The following is a 10,172-nucleotide window of genomic DNA, read 5'->3' as shown; positions in this document are numbered from 1 at the left end:
ATTCGGTTGGTGTGTAACAAGACTCTCAATCAACTCTATTACTACACAGTGGAGAAAAGAAGATCCGAATAGTGTTTCCTTTAGGAAAGGTCACATCACAAACTACCTGTCCCCATACTCTTTCAATTCCACTGGGCTTGGCACCCATGTCCACTGCTTAGCGAATGCAGTTTAGCTGACGGTGAGTCCCTTCATCAGGGTATGCCAAGTACAGTTCTGCTGTCCTTGATCCCCACAACAAGGATACACAACCCTTTATTATGCCTGCCCCAATAACAAAGTGACTTGTGATCCAACACCACCACAAGTCATTATTTGGGCAAAGCATTTCCATCATGCCTAGTCAGAGTGGGTGTGTCTATGCAAACAAGGTCAGTTCATGAAGTCTTTTTCCCCACTTACCCTGCTAAAAATATGCAGCTCTGTAGTGGACACCTTCCAGCACCTTCCAGTAGCTGTCTCTTTCCATCCTTGATGCTCTTGTGTCCCCATTGGTCATTATTCAGTATAACAGCCCGTTTCTTGTCCCTTAGCATCTCCTACCATTTCACATTCCTTGTTCCACCATGGTACACTTTTCCTCTCTTTAGATAGTGTTGGTAACCTAGGACTACCTAGGCTGGCAGTCTCTGATTTCCTTATTAACACAACTTCAGAATTCCTCAATATCTTCATTTATACATTGCTCACTCACATGCCTCACTTTGGTTTCTAAAGATATTTCCAGTTCATTACATACCATAGAGCTCCATTGATCCACAAAATTATTTCCTCACCATTTCACTGATGCCTTCTAGTCTGTATTACACAGTTTTACATCTATCCACTTCCCTTTGCTGGTCATTTGGCAACATAACTTCACCTTTCATGACTTCCACTTTGGCTGCTATCCACTGGGCAGCACTGCTGCACCTTTCCCATTCCTCCACCCTCTAGTGACCCTAGAAAGCATAATCACATCTTTCCTCATTTCTTACCTACTGCTAGGTGTGCGCTGCTCCAAATTAGAGCCACTGGGAACAAAACGGTACAACAGCATGATTGCAGCATTAGTGGCTACAGAAGCACATACAACAATAGCAGTGGCTCTCAAAGGTTTAGAAGCGGCTTCCCATCCATCCAGTGCATTTCTGTTGCTGTGGGGTCTGTTTCCAATGGAAATGCATAGATTGAACCTGTAATAGAGAGAGCCTGACACTTAAGGCTGAGTATAAGGCCTAAGGTCTGAACAGAAGTCAGGCCCTGCTGCTTTAAAGCAAAATCAGGCTGGGAGCAGAAGTCAGGCTCTTACAAAACATGCCTGCTGGCAGGTTAACTCTGATACAAGAATTTGGGAATAACAGGACTGGCATAGCAAAAACACAGGAACTCCTAGGCACTAAGCACTCATGTAAACACATTCCAGAGGTATGGTAGCAGAATACCCCGATACCAAGAATAGTTCACACACACTTCCTGAAGATAACAGGAACACAGTGACCCCTTCTAAAGAGAAGGTCAGGATGACAGTAAGATGGTGTAAGGAGCCAGGGTGGTCTCCCTCCAAACCAGAGGGTAAATTAAATTAAATTAATGGAGATATCCTATCTCCTAGAAGTGGAAGGGACCTTGAAAGGTCATCAAGTCCAGCCCCCTGCCTTCACTAGCAGGACCAAGTACTGTTTTTGCCCCAGATCCTTAAGTGGCCCCCTCAAGGATTGAACTCACAACCCTGGGTTTAGCAAACCAATGCTCAAACCACTGAGCTATTCCTTCCCCCCCTCTGCCTGAGTGTGCGGGACCAGGCCAAGCTTACTCCACCCCCTTGGAAGGGGAGAGGTGGAACAGGAAGTACAAAAGGCGGGGACCTTAGCCCAGTGAGGGCTGCACCAGGGATGGAGACAGACACAGACTGCTGGCTATTCCCTGCAGACCCTGCTGCCAGTCCAGGGGAGGTCCTGGACCCAGGGAAACCTGATCTGGAAGAAGGACTCTGGATACCAGGACTGCCAGTTGCAGACTACCCAGAGGAATGGGAGGAGCCGGGCAGCGGCCCGAGCCTGAATAAGCCAGAATCTGAGGGTGAGTTGGAGCTACCAAGACTACCGGCTGCAGAATACCCTGATGTATGGGAATAACCCGAGGGACCTGCTCGAGAGACAGGGTAGGAAGTAGCCCAGGGGCAGAACTGGACAGTGCAGTGAGTCAAAGTGTGATCAGCGTGTTGCGGACACATCCCCGCTGACCCAGTGGTGGGACCTTCTCTTCCCGCCACTGGCAGGGCCCTGGGCTGCAACGCAGTGGATTTGGGTGGGCCTGCGTTCCCCTACCCCTACCAACCCATCTCAGGGAGGCTGAACTCTAATAATGAGCTTCAGACACTTGCCGGCGCTCCCCTGCCTGAGGGGCACGCCACAGACTCTTGCCGGCATTCTCCTGCCGGAAGGGCGCATCCCAGATGCTTGCAGACGCTCCCTTACCGGAGGGGTGCGCCACAGACTCTGGCGGATACTCCGTGGCCGCACCAGTTGTGACAGTGCATCTCCCATTGCCAATTCCCCGTTGATGGAAGTGACCAAGGCCTTTCGGCAAAGCAGTAACTCCGCTCCGCCCCACAAGTTGTTGGGGGGCGGTGGGGAGTTACAAAGGAGAACTGATTTTAAAATTTTATTAAGATGATGTTTAAAAAAAATTGTGAACAGAGTTTGAGCATAGAAGTTTCTGGTTATCAGGGAATAACATACAGATTATCGAGGGTGCAAAGTTTGCCTTAAGATCAGGTGGCATGAGGAATACATAATCTGCAATATCCCTGATTGGGGGTAAAAGGTTGGTGGGTCAAAGTACAGACATTGAGATATGAAGGTATGAAGTTCATAGAGTGATTGTGTTCGGGTGTGGAGTATAATGAGTGGATATGATTATGAGGATGGATTGAACCTCATTTGGTGAGATTTAATGTTTAGGGAGTTTATGGTTCCAGTTCATATGATCCAACGGAGAAGGTCACTTGGTTCCTTTCTCGTACGTAGTGGGATAACGATGTCAATCTGGCTCACGCCTCCTGGTACTGTCGGTGGCCGGTGATGTGCTTGATGTAGATGTCCCTGGACCATCGGATGGCATCTGAGACCATGAGGCGCCACATGAGACGTGCGGAGCATCGACCGATCCCGCAGGTCCACAGCACATGTTCGTTGCAGGGGTCCCAGATGCCCAGGACTCCGACAATCAGGGCATCCATCTGCACCTCATAGCCCTTCGCTCTCAGGGTGTCAGCCAGGGGGGGCGTACTTTTCTAGCTTATGAGCTTGGGCTTCACAAAATGCCGGAGTCCCGTTCTCAAAGGAGACCGTGACGTCGACGAGAATGATCTTTTTCTGGGCCTCGTCGGTGACGACCACATCAGGTCATAGCTGGCTGTCAGTACCAGGGATGGTGCAATTCACGGAGATCTCCCCCAGGCGTGGTGCGATGGCTTTCACCAGGCGGTTCTGGATGGTGTTGTGGCACAGCTGCCAGGCTGTGGATTGGGGTTTGCAGCTGCACAGTACGTGGGGCAGGGTCTCATTGGGGTAGCCACACTTCCTGCAACACTTGTCTTGGTTCCCGTTGTGGACGGTTCCGTTGAGTGGGACGCAGTTGAGCCGGGCATAGTGGATGAACCACCAGTCGGCGAAACGGGTGAAGCCACCCCCCGCGAGGAAGTGGTTGCTGACGTCCCACTTGCTGGTCAACTCAAAGGCTTTACCCTGGTCCGGTTTACGCTTCAGGGTTTCCATGTACAGCGAGCGGATGGCAGCCTTCAGAGTCCTCTCTAGCAAGCCCCTGGCCGTCGGGGTGACGATGGTGTTGTCGTCCGACCTGATCTGCGGCACCCAGACTTCCAGCTCCTGGCGCTCCTCGCACCACTCCCAGCGGCAGCCGATGCGCTTCCCCAGGTGACGCATGGCGTTGCGAGTGAGGGACCACAGTGAAGCGATGTCGCGCCCGTCCCATCCGAATTCCCCATCCAGGGAGCCGCTCAGGAAGGTGGCGATGTCTTGGTTTGAGGGCGCTTTGCCGATCAGCTTCTCTGTTGCATCACGCAGTGCGTTCGCCGCAATGTTCCTCACCGTGGCGTCGGGACATGTCAGAAGACGGAAGGCTTGAGTGATCACCTGCTACAGATGGATAGAGATGCTCAGATCGAATCAACATGAAAAAGGTAATGGGTGGTAAAAAGCCACGTCTTGGGCCAGTCACCAACTAAGTCAGAGGGGCAATACAAAACTTGTTTGTATTAGTGTGTAAGCAGTAAGGATGAGCTCTACCCTGACATCTGGTGGTGAACTATGGTGAGTGTGGAAAAGAACTCCAGGGGCTGATCTTGTTTGCATAGGAACACCCACTCGCCTCGCATGAAACAACAGCAACTGAAAGTGGTTACTTTGGCTGGTGTGGGATCCCCAGTTTCTCTGTTATTGGGGCAGGAAGAATAAAGTTTTGTTACCCTGATTCTGTGAATCAAGGCCAGTGGAACTGTTGTATAACAGAAGGACACACCATTACCTAAGTAGCACTTGCTTGACAAGGGGCATGTGTTACAAAACACAGTGGATTGAGGTAGATAGGTAAGTAGGCATTGGATAGCATGGGTTCTCTTTGAGGGCTTGAAACAGCAATTGCACTATTTTCTCTTTCACTAGTTATAGACTGCTGAGCTATGTTCACTTTGGGCCAATGGTGCACCAGCACTGGGGTTTCTCTACTATGAGCTGAAATCACAAAAGAGCTAAAGTTATTAAGATCTGACATCACTGAGTGCTGTTTTAAATAGTGGGGGAGCCTGAAGCTATATTGCCAAGTGGCTGGTGGAGTAAGTTTGCGGGGGTGGCTGGAGGAGCAGTGAGTGATGTGGAGACTTGCGGGGACAGTTGGAGCTGCCCAAGGAACGGCGAGCGGAGCTGCTTGCGAGGATGGCTGGAGCAGCTTCCAGGTCGGTGAGCGGAGCAGCTCGTAGAGCAGAGCACTTCGTGGGACGGCAGAAAGTGGACTGGCTCGTGGTGAAGGCTGTGGCGGAACCCCACGGAGAGATGGCCGGCTGGCCTCAGATCACATAAGGTGCCCCTTAACACCCTATGTGACCCCCTTTTACTCTGGGGCTGCACTGACCAGGGACAGAGACTTTAGGGGTTGTTGGACTTTTGGGACTTTGGGTGGTTGCTGGACCCAAAAGACTTTGGGGGTGTTGGACTTTGGGGACTCTGGGTGATTTCTGGGTTGCTGGATTCAAGAACCAAAGGGAAAGGACACAACTCAATTTGCTGGGGTGGGTCTTTTGCTCCTGGTTTGTGTTATGAATCCTGTTTGTGGTGTTTTTTCCAATTTAATGCTGATGTTGTTTACCTCATGTTATTAAACATTTTCTGCTACACTCAGACTCAGTGCTAGCGAGAGGGGAAGTATTGCCTCTTAGAGGCGCCCAGGGGGTGATATGTAATTGTCCCAGGTCACTGGGTGGGGGCTCGAGACAGTTTTGCATTGTGTTATTGAAACGGAACCCCTAGATACAGAACCCGGCCCTTGTTGCTGCCAACTTAGATGGGCAGAAGGGTTGCAAGAGTATAAAAGAAGAGTTGCAAAGAGGGTGTCTTTGGCCAGCCAAGAGGGCAGTGGAAAGTCCCTCTACTGACTGAGGTGTGTCTATTGTCACAAACATACCTGTCTTAATATCCCTGCAGAGTCTGTCTGGTGCTATTACTGTGCGTTGTGAGCAATAAACCTGGCCAGGCACCTTTGCTACAAACCGAGTCTGTGGATTTATTGGGCAGTTTGACCGATCTGCTGTCTGCACTATCTGTTCAAAGCTGGGACAACACACTGAGAGAACACACACAGACGCAGCCAAAAAAAACATTTTATGACAGAACCTAGGGTGACAGAATCCAAGTGACTCTTCAGGTTGAGATTTTCAGAAGCATCTAAGAGAGTCAAGTGTCCAACTCTCATTTCAAAGGGATTTGGGTGCCTAAATCCATGAGGTCGCTTGGAAAATGGTTTCTGTAGGGCTCAAACTACTGTTCTCACTAGAGCCCAGCTTCCCTGCCTCTGGCGAAACTATGACATGCTCCCAGTGACTGATCCAGCACTGCCATTTTGACATCACAGGAGTTCTGCCCGTTGGTAGGTTGTAGCCACTTCCTCTCGCTATAGGTTGCCTCACGCCCTCAGGGGAGGGCCCTGCAAGAAGCAGAGCTGTCTAAGGCACCTGGAGCTGGCTGGACACGGTGCCCTGAGACCTAGCCCTCTCGGGATGTGCACTTATTGCAGTCAGGTTTGGGGATACTCATTGTAACAGGTCCCCTACCTTTGAACTGCTCTGTGTAGCTAGCAGCAGCAAAGCATCTTCTGCCCTACAGAAGCTGAGTCCCTCCTCGGTGACCGTTTGACAGACCTGACCCCAGAAATGGCCTCAGTTCTACGGGTGCCCTGTCATACCCCCAGCTGGGTCTGGACAGTCCCATTATCCCTGGCTTGTGAGTCTACCTCTTTGTTTGCCCAACCTCCCTGCCTCCAAGGGCCCAGTGAGCCTGGTGCTGTTGCTTTGCCGGAGCTGGTCACAGCCAGGTTTAGTTCAGATAAGAGCTATAAAGCTGTTCCTGGTGAAGTGTCCAGAGGTCACTGCTGGGGCCTGGCTGTTTACATCCGGCCTGTGTGAGTGTGATGAACGTGGTTGGTTTGCATTGGAATATGGTGGGGATGGAATTAGGCAAATTTCAGAGGTGGCAGATTTTCCAGGCTTACAACCCCACATAGGCTGCACCAGGAATTAGTATTTTAAGGTCCAAATATTTATTTTGATAAAAAATGGCTTTTTCCAGAAAAAAATGGTTAAAATTGTCTCCACTCCTTGTGCCCAGCAGAAAACGTCATGATGGGAACATGGTTTTGGTCACCTCCCTCCCTGGTCCTTCCACTTAGATGGACAACACTAAGTGCTGAGATTTTCAATGTGAGTTTTCAACTTAATTTTAATGGAGCTGTGTGATGGGACCCCCGGGGTACAACCTTGAGCTGTGGGACCGCTGTGCCCCCTTACCCTCTCCAGCCTGGGTTGTCACTCATGATGCTTTAATATGACAAGCAGCAACCTCTCCCACCCCCTCCCCTGGCTGTTATCACTCAGTCACCAGCATACAGAGACACACTCAACTGAGTTTCATGAATGCTCTCCAAGCTACTTATGAACTATACAGAGGGAGGCACCAGCAAATCCCCGCCAGCCTTGCACCCACAGAAATGTATCATCTTAAACTGCTCAAGACCTTCTTTTGAACAATGAGACAGTGGACATGCGCCAGCCCTTGTAATCTGTGCAGATTCCCCAAGCATTTTAGCAAACTCACTGGTTAAGATTAAACATTAAAATACATTTTTTAACAACAGTTATAATCACTTAAAATCTATCTCTGACCTTTATGCCTCAGAAATAAAAATTAAACATGCATTTTAAATCCTAAACTTGGATTTGATTCAAACAGATTTTTTCACCCCACTGGATGTTGCAGTCAGGTTACAGTTCTTAACACACAGGCTGAATTCCCTTCTCAGCCTGGGACCAACCTCTCCAGTTCAAAGTCTTTGTCTTCCCAGCGTTCTTGTTGCCTCCAGAATAGGTGGGAGAGGAAAGAGGTGGTCTCATGATGCCACTGTCACTTATTTTATACTGTCAATTCATGTCCCTGGAAAAATACTTGCCCAGACATGTCCTGCTGGGCCTTGCTAAGTCACAGAGTTCAACAATTCCCATTGTGTGGTGCTTGTGCAACTGTCTCTCTTTTTTTTTTAATTAATGGAGATATCCTATCTCCTAGAACTGCAAGGGACCTTGAAAGGTCATTGAGTCCAGCCCCCTGCGTTCACTAGCAGGACCAAGTACTGATTTTGCCCCAGATCCCTAAGTGGACTCCTCAAGGATTGACCTCACAACCCCGGGTTTAGCAGGCCAATGCTCAAACCACTGAGCTATCCCTCCCCCCACTCTTATGGAATTACATTAGGCAAGAGGATAAATGGACACAAGTCAGATATCAGGAATGGCAATATACAAAAACCTGTAGGAGAACACTTCAACCTCCCTGGCCACACAATAGCAGATATAAAGGTAGCCAGCTTACAGCAAAAAAACTTCAGGACCAGACTCCAAAGAGAAACTGCTGAGCTCCAGTTCATTTGCAAATTTGACACCCTCAGATCAGGATTAAACAAAGACTGTGAATGGCTATCCAACTACAGAAGCAGTTTCTCCTCCCTTGGGGTTCACACCTCAACTGCTAGCAGAGCACCTCACCCTCCCTGATTGAACTGACCTCGTTATCTCCATACTGATTTATACCTGTCTCTGGAAATTTCCATTACTTGCATCTGAAGAAGTGAGGTTCTTACCCACGAAAGCTTATGCTCCCAATACTTCTGTTAGTCTTAAAGGTGCCACAGGACCCTTTGTTGCTTTTTACAGATTCAGACTAACACGGCTACCCCTCTGATACTCTTACAGAATTGCAAACCTCTTGTTTACAATTCCTCTGCTGGTCAATGGCTGGTGATGGTTGTTTAATGCCCACTACCTCCTTTGTTCTCACTGGAGAACTAACAGTGGGCGACTCCCAGACTCCCTACATATTTTAATAACAACCATATAACAAAATCTCATACCACCATATACAATAATAATATACATATTTTAACAGAAGAATGAGTTTCAACAGATCATAACCTTATATATGACACCTTACAAGGAATGCTTTTTTACCAAATATTAAAACCATATACAAAAGATAAATATGAGGGTTACAGGGTGCTTCTTTGACATACAGTGCATCACAGACTTATTGCTTCACTCACTGAGGCAGCTTTCAAAACCTCAAGCTAAATTGTTATCTCAGAGTCTCTGCATGTTTTTTGTGAAAGCCACATTTACTGACTGCTTTGCTCAAGGCTTCCTTGACCTCTCTGTTTCTCAGGCTGTAGATGAGGGGGTTCAGAAGGGGAGTTAGGACTGTGAAGCAAAGAGAGAGCACTTTCTTCAGATCTGAGTCTATCACGTTTCGGTACCATGTAGACAGTGATTATGGTTCCATAGTAAATTATCACCACAGTGAGGTGAGAGGAGCAGGTGGAAGATGCCTTTTGCCTCCTGGTGGTGGAAGAGATGTTCAGGATGGTGGCGATGATACACACCTAGGATGTCATGGTTAGTAGGAATGGAGGCAGGGTGAATACGGAGACTATTATGAAATCCATCAATATGATCTGCTGGCTGTCACTGCAGGAGAGTTCCATCAGTGGGATGGGATCCCAATAGAAATGGTCAATTTCATTTGGGCCACAGAATATTAACTGTGATAGGAATAAGACAAAGATGGTAATAGAGAAACAACCATTTAACCACGACCCAGTAGCCAACTGGAGGCAAAACCTGGTATTTATATGAATTGAATAGTGCAGAGGTTTACATATCGCTAAATACCGATCATAAGACATCGCTGCTAGGAGATAGCATTCTGTAGCTGCCAGAGAACCAAAGAAATACAGTTGTGTGATGCATCCACTGACTGAGATGGTTCTGTCCCCAGTCAGGAAATTGGCCAGTAATCTGGGCAGGAAGGTCGAGGTATAGCAGGTCTCCAAGTAGGACAAGTTTCCCATGAAGAAGTACATGGTGGTGTGAAGGTGCTGATCAGTGACAACAAGCTCCACAATGAGAGTGTTCCCAGCCACGGTTGCAATAGAGATCACTAGGAACATTAGAAAAAGAAGAATTTGAAGGTCAGGGAGATCCCCAAATTCCAGGAGGATAAATTCTGCGATGGTCGTTTGGTTTCTCCAATCTGTGTCTGCCATGGGTTGAGTCTAGGAACAAAAAAAACAAGCTGGGCAATTGAATTGGAAGAACATAGCATTAAAAGTTAATCAAATCTCATGAATTAATACCATAAATATTCAGAATATCCCCTTCCTCTACTGGTTACAGGTTGAAATGTTAAGGCTAACTGTAGACTTCAGAACAAAGTGCCAGGAGTCTCAGTCGGAGGACAGAACATTGGTACCCATGTAGACCACCCTCTCCCATATCAGAACAATGACTATGTGGCAGAGCTCTGACCTTGTCCCCGCGGGTCCTGCGCTTCTAAGCGGTATATGCTAGCCTC

General features: G+C 48.3%; 1 pseudogene; it reads right to left on the bottom strand.

The window, feature by feature from the left end:
* Positions 1 to 1,089: 1,089 nt before the first annotated feature.
* LOC117887539 lies at positions 1,090 to 9,864 on the bottom strand (annotated as a pseudogene).
* Positions 9,865 to 10,172: the final 308 nt, after the last annotated feature.

Source organism: Trachemys scripta, chromosome 14 (assembly GCF_013100865.1).
Source record: "Trachemys scripta elegans isolate TJP31775 chromosome 14, CAS_Tse_1.0, whole genome shotgun sequence".
In the NCBI taxonomy this organism is placed as follows: Eukaryota; Metazoa; Chordata; order Testudines; family Emydidae; genus Trachemys; species Trachemys scripta.
This window is presented reverse-complemented; position numbering and strand designations above follow the sequence as displayed.